Below are 11,739 nucleotides of genomic sequence, written 5' to 3'. Positions count from 1 at the left end.
ACGACCGAATACATGTAGCCAACATCTACGGACCAAACTCTGAAGATAAACAATTCTGGCAGGAAGTGGACAGCAAACTATCCGACCTACCGCAAGAAGACCTCCTGCTTGTAGCAGGAGACATGAACAAGACAATGGATCAGGCCACAGACAGGCACCCAAACAGACCAAGCCATGACTCCCACAACAACAACACCCTGAAAGACCTGTGCATCAAACATCACCTAGCGGACCCATGTAGGCTACAGCACCCAACGGCGCGCGAGTACACTTTCTACTCGCACCCACACAATTCCTAAAGTAGGATTGACTACATACTGATGTCCAACACCCACACGCACCTAATAGAGGAAACGGAGATAGCTCCAATAACCATCTCAGACCATGCGCACATATCACTCACTCTGAGCGGCAAACACAACGAAAACCCAACGAGAAGGTGGAGACTAAACGACGACATCCTGCAGAACAGAGAAAACTTGAAAGAAATCGAGGAAGCAATTAAAGACTACCTCAAACACAATGACAACGGCGAAGTAGGGAAGAGCACCATCTGGGACGCCCTCAAACAACACTAAGAGGTAAATTGATCAACATCAAATCAAGAATGAACAGAAGCAGGAACAAAAAAATCTCCGAAATAGAGGAGTAGATAAAAGCACTGGAGAGAGGTCATTGCGCAAACATAACAGACAAGAACACACTCACCTTGCTCACAAAGAAGAAATACGAACTGAACAAGATTTTGAGCGAAAGAGCAGGCTCCTGGCTGACAAAATTCAAATCTGTGAACTTGTGCGCAGCCAACAAAGCAGGGAAACAGCTGGCATCCTACCTAAAAGCGAAACAAAGGCAACATACAATCGCAGCGATAACAGACAAAACCAACAAGTCCCAAACAACAAACAAAGGAATACTAGAAGTCTTCAGACAGTTCTACCAAGAACTATACTCCGAGGATAAGAACCTGAGCAAAGACGGAGGACTCACTCTTCTCAATGACACCAATCTGCCAGAACTCAAAGAGGATGAGAGGGTGTCGCTCGAAGCCGATATAACAGAAAAAGAAATTGAAGCAGCAATCAGCCAGCTAAAACAGAACAAAGCGCCAGGACCAGATGGATACTCCACCATGTTCTACAAAACCTTCGGCCACCACATAAAAACGCTACTGGCAGAAACATACTCGGCCTGCATACAGAATGGCAAGATGACGGAGTCCATGAGCGAAGCCAACATCACAATAATCCCCAAGGAGGGGAAAGACCCACAGTACCCGCTGAACTACAGACCCATCTCGCTAATAAATGTCGACTGTAAAATCTACGCAAAGATACTGGCCAATAGACTAAACAAAGTCCTACCAGACATCATCAACAGCTCACAAGTGGGGTACATCAAAAGCAGGCTATCGCAAGATAACACAAGGCTACTATGCCATCTAATCAATCACACAACACAGAGCAGCGAACAGGCAGTCATGATAGCGCTAGACGCATAGAAAGCCTTCGACAGAGTCTCGTGGCCGTTCCTAAGAAACTGCATGGGAAGATTTGGCCTGGGGGAGAAATACATAGCAATGGTGATGGCCCTCTACAACAAACCAAAAGCAAAAATAGTGGTGAACGGCAGTACATCCGAAACGCTCACACTAGGAAGAGGCACCAGGCAAGGATGCCCCCTCTCACCCGGCCTCTTCCTGCTGGCACTAGAACCCCTACTAGCCAGAATTAGAGATAATACGGAAATAACGGGTGTCAAGGTCAAAGAGAAGACAGTTAAACTAGCGGCGTATGCGGATGACATCCTAATCACAACCACAAACCCATCTTCGTCAATAAAAGCGCTCATGGACACAATAGGAGAGTACGCTGAAGCCTCAGGGTACAAACTCAACAAAGACAAATCGGAGTGCAAACCAATGAACGTCCACACCACAAGAGAGGTCCTCGGGGACTCCGGCCTGGCATGGCAGACAAAACCACTCAAATACCTAGGACTGCACTTTGGGAGAGACCTAACATCCACGCTTCAGCACAATGAGGACTTAACGCTGAAAAAAAATAAAAGAAAGACTAGAACTATGGTCGCCAAAATACATAAGCTGGTGGGGAAGGATAGAAACTATCAAGATGATGATAACGCCGGCGATAAACTACACGCTAACCATGCTGCCACTCCCGATGACAGAAGCTTTCCACAAGAAACTAGACAAACTTATTAACATCTTACTATGGAAAAACAAAAAACCCAGAATCAGCCTACACAAACTGAGACTAACCAAGGACCTTGGGGGCCTCAATCTGGCAAACTTCAAAACATACCAAACAGCTTGCCTGGCAAGGCAAGGTACAGCCTGGATAGACGACACCCAAACTTACAAACCAGTCTGGCTAGAGGTGGAGAAAGACATCCTAGGAGGCCTCAACTCAATAGCTCTTCTAACAGCAAACAGACACCCCCAAAGATCCAACCCAATACTGAAACACGCGAGGGAAGCGCTGATGAAAATAGACAGACGCATGATGCAGAAGTTGAAAAGCACAGCATGGGAATCTATCTGGTTCAATACAAAAGTAACTTACCAAGGGGCAACAATGCACAACGACATATGGATCGAGAAGGGAATAAGTCTCCCCAAACAGATGGAAACCAAGCAGAAACCGCTGACATTCCAAAACATACAGCAACTACACGGTCTCCCAAACCAAGAGCTCTACAACTTCCTCAAGATCAAGACAGCCATAACGAGAGCTAACCTACACAGAGAGGAACCAAGCATCATCAAATATATGCAGACCCTCAACTCAGCAGGCCACCAAACTGCAAAGATCTATAAGTTCCTGAGCCCCTCCACACTGTCGCAAAACAAGAAAATAACCAACACATGGGAAACACTCCTAGGCAGGCAACTAAATGAAAAAGAACGGGCAAAAATGTGGGGCTCAGCGACAACAAACAAAGTATCCCCACAACTAGCGCAAACCAAATTCTGGCTCCTCCACAGGGCCTACTGGACCCATTCCAAGCTCCACAAGGTCGGCATTGCAGAGTCGGGCAACTGCTGGAACTGCCAAAAAGAGGAAGGCACCCTCGAGCACCTCATCTTCAAATGCGTGAAAGTCAAGAAGTTCTGGACACAAATCAACACCTTCATAAACGACATGCTCAAAGCAGACCTAACAATCAGCTTTGTAAGCCTAGCCACAGAACATCTGACCGCAAACCTAAACAGCAGAGAAGAGAGAGACCTACTAGACCTGCTCCTCACAGCGGCCCTAAAAATAATCCTGACAAACTGGAAGAACACTGCCGAAGCAAACTTTAAAACGTGGATTAATTGGGTCACCTTCCTGAGAGGAGCAGACAACATCACAGGCAATTTCTCTAAGGAGCATAGCCCCAAAGTACATATGTGGCGCCCACTCGACGAGCATCTGAGGAAGACCCAGTAACCACAAGTGGGGTACCCTCGACGAGCATCTGAGCAAGCCCCCCCCCTTTCTCCTCTTCTCTCTTTTTCTCCTTTACTGGGGGGAAACCAAAGGAAAAAGCGCGCATTCAAAAATGGACTGTATATATAAGAACTGCCAAATGTATATTCCACTTATATTTTTTTTTCAATAAAAATTTACAAAATCAAAAAAAAAAATAATCATTTACACAGTGTGGTCGAAATTGTATTGTCTTCTTTTATTCGAAAAGTTTCCCAGCCAACATGTGTTTCGTCCGGGGATTGTAACCCACGACTTCTTCAGGGCTTATGGCAATTCATGTAGAATAGAAAGCCTCTCTGCCGGTTGTAATTCTGTCCCGGCTCATGAGTAAAATATAAACCTTCTCTAACGTTGTCCTAGTGATGGACGCCGGTCTTTATATTTGGTGTGTTATCCTGAATGCGGTGACCAAATAAATGAGTAAGAGGAAAAAAAAAAAAACCTGAATAAGTGCAAGATTGAACAAGATATTGAAAAATAATGAAAGAAAGCAAAAGGCTACCTGTGAAGGTACATGTGAAGGTGAAATCTGTTAAGCTAGACAGGGGCGTAACACAGGCCCCCGCAGCCACGCTGTGCGGGGGGGCCCAACGCTCCAAGGGGCCCCGTCCACGGCCGCGCATTAAAACATGTTAGAGCCATAATTTCATTAATTCCAATCATGCTAACTAACATTTTAGCAAAGCACAGACGCACTTCTCTGGCAGCTTCAGAGTGTGTCACAGACTGCTCTACTTAGTGCAGTGCACTGCTCTGCCCTGTTACTTTAATAATTATGATGTCACGTGACTGCCGCCGCAGTGCAAAAGCCAGTGATAGCCACGGAGCCCAGCCTGGTCAATGACATTTCATGCAAACTTGCACGAAATGTCATCGACCAGGCTGGGCTCTGTGGCTATCACTGGCTTTTGCACTGCAGCGGCAGTCCCGTGACGTCGTCACAGGGCTGCACCATCATCCATTTGCCTGCACGAGCGGGGCCCCGGCAGTTAAGATTCTTAAGTTGACTTTTGCAGCCTGCCGCTGCGTTAGCCGGCAGTCCTAATCATGCCCCCCAACGTCTGTGGCTCCAGTGCCTTGCATCATGATGCGCCCCGCCTCCCCCACAGGACCGAACTGCTGAAGGCTAATGATCCTCGACACGGACTCACTATCAGGTCTGTAATATCCGACCTGCTTTGTGGATGGTTTGCAAATACATTTAATTTTACAGACCCAGCCATAACCTGTTATCGAATTCAGCAATTTTTAGAAGCAATTTGTTCCTTCTGCTTGAGCTTACTTCTCTAATCGTGTAGTTTACATATTTGTTTAATACAGCGTTTTTATTTACAATTATGTCCCACTCTTGTAAGCCAGGCTGCAGTCTTTGTGGAGGAACGTCTAACTTCTGGGTGATCTTTATTCTTGAAATAAACTACAAAGTGTACTGTTCTTAATTTACCCATAGAACTGCGGTCAGAACGCAGGATGTGTATAGTATTTGCTTTTCTAGGAATCAAAATATTTTAAACTGTTTTTACTGATTACTTTTTGCCTTCCAGGTACCCCACAGTAAAAACATGAAAGCACAAAATGGCTTTTCTGTACACTTACCAAAATGCATTTAGTGCAAGTACGTTTGTTACCAGACAGGCATTCTTCTTGTCCATTCTATTGAACACTGATGACTGTAATGAGTGAAAACTAGCATATATTAGTTTGTTGCAAGCGCCTCATATATTACTGTCCATTCTCACGATGTATAATTTAGAACAGAAAGCGGCATGGAAAATAGTACCGTTTGGAGAAGAAAAAAAGTTGACCACCTTCATAGAAATAGTGTCACATTTATAAGAGGTTATAACCTTCAGAATAACACATTTTTACAAACTTGGGTTTGGAGCACGGAGTTACTTTACAAGGCTTCAGCTGAGGTAAATAGATTCAAGTGAGTATAGCCAGTGGAAATACCCAGTGTTGAGAAGAAAGAAATCACTCCTATCAAAGTTACTTCATGAAAAGAAACTCTTTTTGGCTCCAACTACAACTTCAGACTGTGAAGTGCGACTGATACAGATGCTAGACTGTTACTTTAGTCACAAGTTAAAATCTTCAGCATCTTTTTAGTGATCCTGAGCTCCCAGACGATCCAACGATGTGGGCTCTCTCTTCACTGTACTCCAATATTGGATCTGTCGAAGATGTCAATGGTAAGACCGATTCACCATCTAAGCTCTTTGCTGTCTGGAGAAATCTATGTGGAGAAGGAACAAGTATAGTAACACAATTAGTTACAGATAGTCTTTCTTCTTCTTCCATGCTGGGAGATTCAAGGCCCTTTGTTACAAAACTTTGATGCAAGGCTTCCTCCTTTTTGGGAACAGGATCAACAATCTCTTCATCAGTCCTTGCTGAATGCTCCAGTAAATCCACATTGCCACTGCCATTAAAATCTGTTGGCTGGTCCATGCCATAAGAAGAATGTTAATCTGTGGTAAGTTTGGACTGCTGGATTTCCTCTGTTAACGAATCTGCTGCCAGGGTGTTTTCATTGCTCCTTCTTTTGAGCTAAACCAATGGTAAGTCCTTCATGGGCAATGGAGGAGGTGATATCTTCAGAAGACAAAGTGTGCATGCTGGCATTCAAAGTTCAACACTGCACTGCCACACTGTCACTTGTATTCAGCAAATGTTCTGGAGATAAGGAATGCACTGAGACCTGATCCGAGGAGGCTGGAGAAGCAGTAGATGTTAAACTCATTGTAGGACTGGTGGTTAGAGTTAAAGGAATGCCTTGGCTTGAGTTTGTCTGAAGTAAAAAAGTGCCCGGGGTTGTAGTAGGCTGCAGATGTATAGATGGAACAATCTCAATGGTCTGTAGTGTGCCACTATTTAGTGTAATGGATTCTGAATCACCAGAACAGGGGGAATCCATGGAAGAAACACGAGTAATTTGTACTGGAATCTGCAGTGTTCCCACAGGACTCTGTGGTAAAACTGAATTCTCATCCAAGCGAGTGAGGCGAATCTGTACATGCTGGACCCCTGTATTTGAACTAGGGTCGGTTGTAGAATCCGGTTCCATATTTTTTGTCTATCGTCAGTTGTGATGATTTGGGGTTTCGTGCAGGTGTCAAAGTCCTTTGATTCGCACAGGAAATGAAACATCCTTGTGATTTGCAATTTGCCTCTTAACAGTCCACCCTTTACTTCGAAGCCACTGAGGTGAACGGGCACTGCTCCAACCTTCAGCTAGGATGTCCCAGTTTATATCATTTTCATCTAGCACGGCAAGCTTGGTTATTCTCAGAATGAGAGTCATTTCATCTTCTTTTGTCCACTCGGTCCCCCCACTCTGCTTCCAATTTAGATAATTTAACCACTTGGAATGGCACTGCTTTTCTGATCGCGAACCAACTCTCTCTGCCACAGCCACCCAGGGTACACCATGGGGGACAGCATTGCCTGCATCTGTGCCTGTCAACTCGTGGACCACTTCTGCGAGTCACATTTCTTCATCTTCTGTCCATTTCCCTCTATTGCAGGTTTCTTTCATCAGCCTGCACCGATCCTTTACAGAAAATGCACCTCTGCCCAAAGCATCTCCTATAATGGCCCAGTCATTTCCGTGCTTAATGCGAAGCTCTCTGAGCCTTAGAATTTCTTCAGGCGTGTATTTTCCAACATGATTCGTGCCATCATACATGCGAATAACTCTTCTGTACACTGCAAAAAGGGGGCGATTCAGATCCCAGGTGATGGTCCTGTAGAAATCTTTTCTCTCATCCGTTGACATTTCAAAGATTATTTCTGAGGCATCTGTCATGCCACTTACCTTTAAACACCGAACAATGTTCGACATTAAAAGATCAATTTCTTCCTTCGACCACAGTCCTTCCTTCCACTTGTGGCCTTTATAAGTAAGGGAATCCTTATCTTCTCTTGTTGTAAACCAGGCCTGGCTGACAGGGGTCACGTCTTCATTTTCTGTAGGAAAAAAGGTTGTCCAGTTGTTCATTCTGAAGATACTCAACTTGAGTAATAGTTTCTTCACGGATGTCATTGTTTGGTAACTCAGTAGTAGCCGTCATAGTCATCTGAAAGCTCTGGCCATTCTCTGAATTAGCAAGGATTGAAATACATGGAGTGGATTCACCTGCACTTTGACTATCCTCAGAAAAATAAAATCGTTTTTGAAATGGTTCTAAGTTCTCTTCGGAGTTCACTTGATGATCATTTTGAGGACAACGAAAAATAGGGTTTCCTTCAGTATCTCGAGTTAGGGTCACAGAGTTTGCGGTTTCTACTGTAACTGTTTCAGATTCTGCTTCAACTGTGCTCATACTTAATCTGTTATTAATAGTAAGGGACATTCGAGGCTGAAGCAACTGAACACCTTTGTCAGTAAGCACACTTCTGCCGACGACAGCTACTCGGTCTCTACACGGGGTCAAGACCACGTCGCTGCTTGCGGACAGCAGTACTTCCTATGCACAGCGATTCTGATAAGTAGCGTCCTTCCATAAGAGCCACTCGGGCGGTACGATACATCACTTGCTGCCTGGAGCACTCTTTCTTGGCACTAGAGCCCTTCCATTCCTGGTGTTTTCCACTAGTTTTAAGATCTTCTTTCAGTTTCTCGTTGCTAAAATTAGTGTGATTCCTGATATTTATGTGTATGTTTCCCTCGTCTTTGCTTGATTTTGCTCACTAGAAAGTGTCACTCATAGTTGTTGAATGTCACTCATAATTTCACGTAAATTATGAAAATGTCACACATAGCAATATGAAACCTTGGCAGCTATGCCTTGTCTGGTCTTCTGCCGCCCGCTTGCGCCTGCCAATGAAGCTGCAGGCCAGGCTTCAGGTGAATCGGTCTATCGCCTACACATTCTCAAGTTTGAAAAGTTGTCTCACATAAGTTTCAATCTCCATGTCTTCAATGGAATGTGTGTATATTTGTATAAAAACACACATTGATTCATCGCGTCCATCTCTTCTTTCTAGCTCCGACCTCTCAGTGTATAAATAGAAACCTTTCAACAATCCACATAGGCCCAGAGCTCTGGTATCGCCAGACAAGAAAGAGCCTTCATGTAGTCTGATTTAGGAAATACAAGCTTGTTCTTGTAAGCATTGGAATTAAAAGTGCACAATTGGACAGTGTAATATCGCATTTGTTTCACGATACCGAGGAGTGACATATTTCTCCTATGTGAGTCTTACAGCGGCACAACATGCATGTCTGTGGGCTACAACGTTGTGTTACACTATGCGCTGGTGCAGGTGATTGTCTTTCTGATGCCAGATTTTGCAAGCAGAAACAAAAGACAGTGTCTTCAATTTTGAATTTATGTTTGTTGTATTGTGTAGCGCCTTCTCCCATTATCATGGGTCACTCCTACTCTGGGCATCGTTGCCACGGGGTCCCGGGTTTAACAGGAGCCTGCCAGTTGTTTGCTCAGCCTGCTTTGAGGCCTGTAAATGGATGCAGTTGGTTGTGTTCACAGCCTTCTATGAGGCTGTTAATAGAGCCTACCAGTTGTTTACTCAGTGCGCTTTGAGGCCTGTAAATGGATGCTGTGAAATATGTGCACAGCCTCCGACTGAGCAGGAAGACTGTGCACTGACGTCTTTGTTAGTTTGGGCTGATTTCTAGCATTCCCATAGGTCTTGTGTTGTGGAGGAGCCCTAGTGTGCCTGACCCCTGACACAAGCATGGGGTCAGCAGAGGGCAAGCACCCAGGGTATGGCGAGGAGTCTCAGCTTTACAGAGCACTCTGCGATATGTTTAGAGTGGGCCATGATACTTGCACTCTGGGGATGATCCCTGTGCTCAGCGTCTAGTTGGCCACTCTCCCAGCATGTATCTGGCCTGTAGGACAGCCCCCTTCATCAATTCCAGTACAGAGATCCACTCAGAGTTGCATATGGGCCCAATCAATTCTGATCTGCAGCTGGCACTTAAAGCCCAGTACTGTGGCACCTCGCTCACTGATTCACCTCTACCCAAAAGTGGAGTGGCATAGAGTAGAGTTCGGGGGATCAGCGCAGTAGTTGTAGCGCGCAGCTGCAGCATGGGTGCACCAGTTGGCTCATATCAGTACTGCAGCCAGGCGGCCTGCCTCATAGCCTCTCAATAGTGAAGATGGGTTGGCCCTCTCGCCTGTTTACCCGCCAAGCATCATCGTCTTTGTTGTAGCACATTCTGATGACCAAGTTATAAATAGAGTTACACAACTATAGGAGCATCAATTACATGTTATGTTACATTATTTATGTTTATATAATGCATTCTATGGAAAATATGTCCCACAGCCCAAATGCCATGTCCGTGCTTAGTTAGATGTAAGCAAAATGTTCTATTTAATGTGTTGTGTTGGAGGTTTGTGCGTGTTCCATGCTATTGAAAAGTGCTCTTCGGGGCCACATTGCTGCTGTATAGTACATCTACGCTATGTGGGGTGTATGCAAGGTTTGTCCAGAGTGCTGTGTTCGATGCTTGCGTGTGTTTTAAACTACTTACAATGCTCTTGGGAGCTTTGTGCCCTCCATCTATATGGTATTTCTGAGCTATGTAATATATGCTCTACCCAGTGAGCGCGATCACATGTCTGCGTGTGATGTACATTATTGAAAAGTGTTGTTGGGTGCTACAGTGCACCACAACAGTCACCTGTACGCTCTATCTGAGGTGGACAGTCAACATACCTTTGTAAACTGGTTACCGAGGCTTCGTTTTTTTCCAGTTCCAGGGCCCCAACTCTGCCTATTCCTTGCATTTGAAATGTACATTTACTGCTGTAGTGTGAGAATCCATTTCATGAAAAGTAATATAGAGTTGGGTTGCCAAAAGAAAAATGCTAGCCATGTGTTTAAAAAGCCTAGAAAGACCTTGCCTTGGCACTGAATAGGGTTATAAATAAAAAACGTATGTATTCATTTGTAATGTGACCTTTCAGTCTTTGTTCCTTTTATTCAGTCATGATTACCATCATTCAGGCAACCCTAGAACACAATTAAAGTGCATTCTATTTATATTTGCTGTTCGAAGTATGCACAGATAAGTGCTGAAAATGCGGCTTTAGGTGACCGCTTTTTTTGTCGGTGGGGGAAAGTGGTAGGTAGTGGGCCGGGCCCCTAGGGGGCCCCCTCATTGTGCTTTGCAGGGGGGCCCCCTCAAGTTTTGTTACGCCACTGAAGCTAGAGCCTATATATTAACTACGGTGCAGCCAAGATATGCCTTGAGTGCGGCCGTGATATGCATGGGTGCAGCCATCATAATTCATAGTTGCAGCAAACTCCTACACAGGTGCAGCCATCATATACAGGCAGTCGATTCGTTTCGAGAAGTCTTTATTTCGATTTAACAAGAATCTTAAAAGACATTTACATGTAAAAATATTTAAACATTTCATTTCCACGAATAGTGTAAAACTGACACAATTTAAAAGTGACACCATCAAGTGATTGCATCCAAAAATACAACTAGTATGCGATAAATAACTCTAAAACAAAATAAAATACTATCAGGTAAAAAGACCATGCCTATTTACAGTAGGTGCCGCATGTAGGTATGTGACTATATAAAAGGACCAGGTATCTACATTTAAAAAAATAATAATTTAGCGCAATCTCTTCTTATTGGCACAAATGGCCCACATCGAGATAAAAAATTTGGCAACCGCAATTACTATAGGTTCTGCTGTATCTGTTTTTAAAATCCTAAGTGCTTCGCTGCCAGTATTAATGCCCATAGACATGCAAATGGGTTTGAGCCACTTGTGCCTCTGGATTTTTTAGGCTGGGTAAATGAATTAAATATGCACTATAGATTCAGTCTGGGTCGGCCAGAATGGGCATTTGGTGCAGATCGTAGTACACCACCTACCAACAAATGAATTGACTGGGAGTGAGCCCACCCTAAATTGGTGGTAACGTTTCCTGTCATTAAAAACCATAATAAAATCCCAGTATCCTTCGTACTCAGTAACATGTTTAACCCCTTAGCTGCGGCGGCTATTCCGCCGCAGCGCTAAGGGGGAGGCGGGGCCGCGCGGCGCTCCCGTACTCATGACGGAACCGCTCTGTCACGGCCCTCAGGTGAGCTGTGCTTGTGACGGAACGGTTCCGTCACGGCCGCGCCCGCTCTTTAGAACGTCAGCGTAGGTGCGGAATTCGCGCCGCACAGGCGCGGCGAGCGGGCCGTGACAGAGCCGTTCCATCACCAGCACAGCCCACCCGAGGCTCGTGACGGAAC

At 44.9% G+C, this 11,739-nt stretch overlaps 1 pseudogene; it reads right to left on the bottom strand.

Annotated features, from left to right (window-relative positions):
- Positions 1–5,591: 5,591 nt before the first annotated feature.
- On the bottom strand, positions 5,592–7,831 carry LOC144827802 (cyclin-D-binding Myb-like transcription factor 1 pseudogene; annotated as a pseudogene).
- Between the last annotated feature and the right edge of the window lie 3,908 nt (positions 7,832–11,739).

This window comes from Lissotriton helveticus, chromosome 4_1, assembly GCF_964261635.1.
Source record: "Lissotriton helveticus chromosome 4_1, aLisHel1.1, whole genome shotgun sequence".
NCBI lineage: Eukaryota > Metazoa > Chordata > Amphibia > Caudata > Salamandridae > Lissotriton > Lissotriton helveticus.
This window is presented reverse-complemented; position numbering and strand designations above follow the sequence as displayed.